The sequence below is a fragment of the Pinus tabuliformis genome, chromosome 5_2 (genome assembly GCF_031772625.1).
Source record: "Pinus tabuliformis cultivar Carrire ecotype Pingquan chromosome 5_2, CPIR1, whole genome shotgun sequence".
Classification (NCBI taxonomy): Eukaryota; Viridiplantae; Streptophyta; class Pinopsida; order Pinales; family Pinaceae; genus Pinus; species Pinus tabuliformis.
The window spans coordinates 185,934,971-185,939,723 of record NC_142306.1 but is presented as its reverse complement, the minus strand read 5'-3'; the positions used below and the strand labels follow the sequence as shown (position 1 = coordinate 185,939,723).

General features: G+C 40.2%; 2 pseudogenes; both read left to right on the top strand.

Annotated features, from left to right (window-relative positions):
- The first annotated feature begins 280 nt into the window (after nt 1-280).
- Nucleotides 281-2,142, top strand: LOC149158177 (UDP-glycosyltransferase 72B1 pseudogene; annotated as a pseudogene).
- Nucleotides 2,143-3,809: 1,667 nt separating this feature from the next.
- Nucleotides 3,810-4,376, top strand: LOC149158176 (UDP-glycosyltransferase 72B2 pseudogene; annotated as a pseudogene).
- Nucleotides 4,377-4,753: the final 377 nt, after the last annotated feature.

Here is a 4,753-nt window from a genome sequence, read left to right as displayed (position 1 = left end):
TTTATAGCCAAATTATTATAGAGAAAAAATAACATAACTATTTTGAAGATAAATTTTAAATTTTAATTTATTTACCTTATAAAAAATATTTTGGAATATTCCCTAAGTAAGTTAAATTTTAAAAACCTTATTAAAATAAATATATAGTTACAGTCATAACAATTTGTTTCAGAATTAAAAAAATCCACGAGATGTCACGCCTATTTACTTACCTCGAAAAAACAAATAACTCTTAGCGAAAAAACCAAAGTAGTTAGTTTTAAGACAGGCCTAACTTTTTTTACAAATTGTATGCAACATACTGAGCTATTAACGAATATATTATCATCTTTCTTACCAAAGTGCTCAGAACTGCCTGTAATCTGGATTGAGCTGCCATGGAATGCCCAAAGCTTCATGTGGTCATCTTTCCCTGCGCGGGATTAGGCCATCTCACCCCCTTCGCCGAGTTCGCGAAGCGCCTTTCGGAATGCCATGGACTGTCTGTTACTTTTATGACATGCCAATGGATGTTCTCCTCTCATCTCATCGCTGCTTTCTCGGAGCGTATGGCGTCCGCGTCTCTGGACATCACCTTCGTCCAGCTGCCGGGTGATGTGGAGATCGAAGGCGCAGAACACATTAAAGCAGAGACTCGAATATCTATGGCTATGGAGAAATCGAAAGGATTGGTAGAAATGGGACTCAGATCCCTCTTCGACTCTGGCTCCCCTGTCTCTGCTTTCATCACTGATTTCTTCTGCTCTCCCATGTTCGATGTGACAGCCAAGCTCTCCATACCCACCTACGTTTTCTTTACATCCCCTGCTTCTATGCTTCCTCTCATGTTCTCTATGCCGAAGATCGTCTTGGAGACTCCAATTTCGTTCAAGGACGCCGATTTTCCAGTAAAGGCACCGGGCCTTCCGCCGATCTCGAGCAGAGATCTGCCGACTGCGTTGCAGGACAGGTCGGATGAAGCCTTTTTCTGGTTTGTGCATCATTTCTTGCGCCTTCGGGAAATAAAGGGGCTTTTGATAAATACCTTCGAGGAGCTGGAGACCGAACCAATCAAAGCACTTGTGGAGGGAAATATATCTATTAATGCCACTTTTGGGCATCGAATACCCCGCGTTTATCCAGTAGGGCCCGTCATTTCTTCGTCGCCGCTTGAATCTCGTGACAAACTTCTCCAAGACCGGCGGGTCGATTGCCTCGACTGGTTAGACCAGCAACCCCCTTCGTCGGTTTTGTTCGTCTCCTTCGGAAGCGGTGGTGCCCTGCCCAAGGCGCAGGTTACGGAGATCGCCCTGGGGCTAGAAGCGAGCCGGCATCGCTTCCTGTGGGTTTTGCGCAGTGCTTCTGGAAGAATCTTTCAACCCAGCAACGAAACAGACCTTTCCCAACTCTTACCTGAGGGATTCCAGAGCCGAAACAGGGACCGGGGACTAGTTGCTCCTTCATGGGTGCCTCAGGTTCCTGTTCTTTCTCATCCCTCCACTGGCGGTTTCCTTTGTCACTGCGGTTGGAATTCTACCCTAGAGAGCATCTCACATGGAGTGCCGATGATCACATGGCCTCTTTTCGCCGAGCAGAGGTTGAATAAGTTTCTACTGGTTAATGAGTTTAAGGTCGCGATTGAAACAGAGATGGAAAGCGATGGGTTCGTAGGGAGAGAGGAAGTGGAAAGAGTTGTTAGAGAATTGATGGAAGGAGGAGGCAGAAGGGTAAGAGCAAGAGTAAGAGAATTGAAGGAGAAGGCCATGACTGCGTTGGATGCAGGAGGAAGTTCATACACGGCCCTGGCTGCTGCAGTGTCTGAGTGGAGAACAAGTGCAGAAGGTTGTGCAGGTATAAACCCCAGTAGTTAACAAACTTCAATTCCAAAAATTGTATTCTGCCGTTTTTCGTCAGTGCAGATGTGAACTGTGGCTTTTCTGGGATTATATTTAATAATTTTGAATTTTGTGAAACTCTGAATTAAATGAAGTGCAACTAGGCACATCATTAACGTTGAAACACAAAATGAGATGGTGCAAGCACAAATATTCTTCATGGTACCTAATCGGATCGACCTCGTAGCCATGGCTTGGTTGAGTGTTAATAGTAGGATTGAACGACATTATGACCTCGTAGCCATGGCTTGGTTGAGTGTCAATAGTAGGATTGAACGACATTATTATTGTGTTGTTAATTATTATTATTAATTGTAATAGTCTAATTAGTTGGAGGAATTGCTGAGAATGTTATGGAAATTTTGGTCATATTAAGAGAAAATCTAAAAAGGGTTTTTGTAAATCCAAGTTATAGTCGTTAAACTTCAAAATTTTAGGTGTTTTAGATGTTTTTTATGGTGCTGAATCCAATTCCACCAAACATGATTCAAACACTTCCTCTATAAGATTTTTTGAAATTTTTTTACCTAGATTCTGACTACTTTTGAAAGTCCAAACAATTCCTCTCCTCTTTAAACTACTCCATACTAAAATAGTTATAATCTGTGATGTATTAAATATTATTTTAACTGGAGTGAGTCAATCACTAAATATGTCAATGTGCCTCTCTATTGAAAGGAGTACAAATATGTTATCAAAAATAGAATCAAACAGATAAAAGGAAACTTAGTCACATAACAATATAATACGCCCTAAGCAATGAAGTTTTTACCATAAAAATCTAAATGAGTAAATCAACATTCAAAAGATATTTTAGCCTTCTATACACTCCGACGTAACTTTTTTGTGTAATTTTACTTGTTATCAATATCTATACACTCCCACGTAACTATTTTGTGGAAATTTACTTGTTATCAATATCTATTAATGACTTTGGCTTGGGCAATCTTCTACTCTTCATGGATATGCTCAAGTCTCAACTCTCATTTGAGTTTTAATTATTAAGTACATTTTCTCATTCGAACCCTATTCTTTTCTTCCGCTTTTTCAAGGGTCAATTTCTTGCCTAACTCATGGTTGTCCTTGCATCAAACAACATTGTTTGTTATAAATTTTAACTCATTGTTGTTCTTGCATGAAACAACATTGTTTGTTATAAATTTTTCTTGAAATGTGAATCATAAATTAATTAGTTTTACCTTTTTGAGACCTTTTAGCCCTTAAATATTAAATTGATTGATAACGTTAAAGCCTAACCAAAATTTAATTTTTATTATTGAAATGAAGATTTAATTGAGACCAAAAAGTAATAATTAGAATGAAAGGATAAGATCTCTTTATATAACATTGAATAGCAAAGTTACGCTAAATAGTTAAGTCAATAATACATATTAATATATTAATGAATTACAACTTAATATCTAGCCTGGATGGCTAGCCCTCTGTTTAAAGATTGGGATGGCCCAAACTTTAGCACGCACGTGGAATAGAAAGTTAAAAACAACTACATCAATGACTTACGAATTCTCGATGGATTTTTACTACTGCCATGGATGGATTCCTTTCCACATATTGCTTTTCATGAGATTCCTCTACACGCAGAACAAGATTTGACGAATTGTGTTTTTTGGATGGGATTCCTTTCCAGAGGGTCCACCAGAATTGATGGACAACAGAAAGGCTCTATTTTTTGGTAGTCTGAAACCGTGCTGTCATCTTTCTTACCAGAGTGCTCCGAACGGCCTGTAATCTAGACTCAGCTGGATGGAAAGCCCAAAGCTTCATGTAGTTATCTTTCCCAGCGCGGGTATAGGCCATCTCATCCCCTTCGCCGAGCTTGCGAAGCGCCTCTCGGAATGCCATGAACTGTCCATTACCTTCATGACATGCGAATGGATGTTCTCCTCTCATCTCATCGCTGCTTTCTCGGAGCGCATGGCTTCAGAGTCTCTGGATATTACCTTCGTCCAGCTGCCGGCCGATGTGGAGATCGAATCGACCTTTGAATCCACCCGGGAAATACACCCTTTCCAACTCTTACCTGAGGGATTCGAGAGTCGAACCAGGGACCAAGGACTCGTTGTTCCTTCATGGGCGCCTCAGATTCCTGTTCTCTCTCATACTTCCACCGGTGGTTTCCTTTGTCACTGCGGATGGAATTCTACGCTGGAGAGCATCTCACATGGAGTGCCCATGATCGCTTGGCCTCTTTTCGCGGAGCAGAGCACGAATAGGTTTTTACTGGTTAATGAGTTTAAGGTTGCGATTGAAGCAAAGATGGAAAGCGATGGTTTCGTAAGGAGAGAGCAAGTGGAGAGAGCGGTTAGAGAATTGATGGAAGGACGAGGAGGCAAGAGGCTAAGGGCGAGAGCACAAGTATTGAAGGAGAAGGCCATGACTGCGCTGGAAGGGGGAGGAAGTTCGTGCACGGCCATGGCAGCTGCAGTGTCTGAATGGAGAACAACTGCAGAAGTTTGTGCAGGTATGATCCCCAGGGGTTAACATCGGAAATCTGTATTCTGCCGTCAATCCAGTTGCGAACTGTTTTTTTTTTTTTGTCGGGGATTTTGTTAAATAAATTGTCTAGACGCATATTAAACTGCATAAATTGTTACAAATTTAGATTTGAAAATAGCATACAATTTTGTTAAATCAGCTTAAATAGCGTATAAATCATAGTTGTTGTTATTATGAGTCGTTTTGGAATATGAAATTTTATACGACTTTCTAAAACATAATGAAATAGAATGACAAACTAAAATCCATTTAATTATTTACACCGTTTTATCTTTAATTATTCTGCATCAATAGTTGATACCTCATCTGCAATTCAATTCATTTACAACGTTTTATCTTTGATTAATCTGCATCAATAGTTG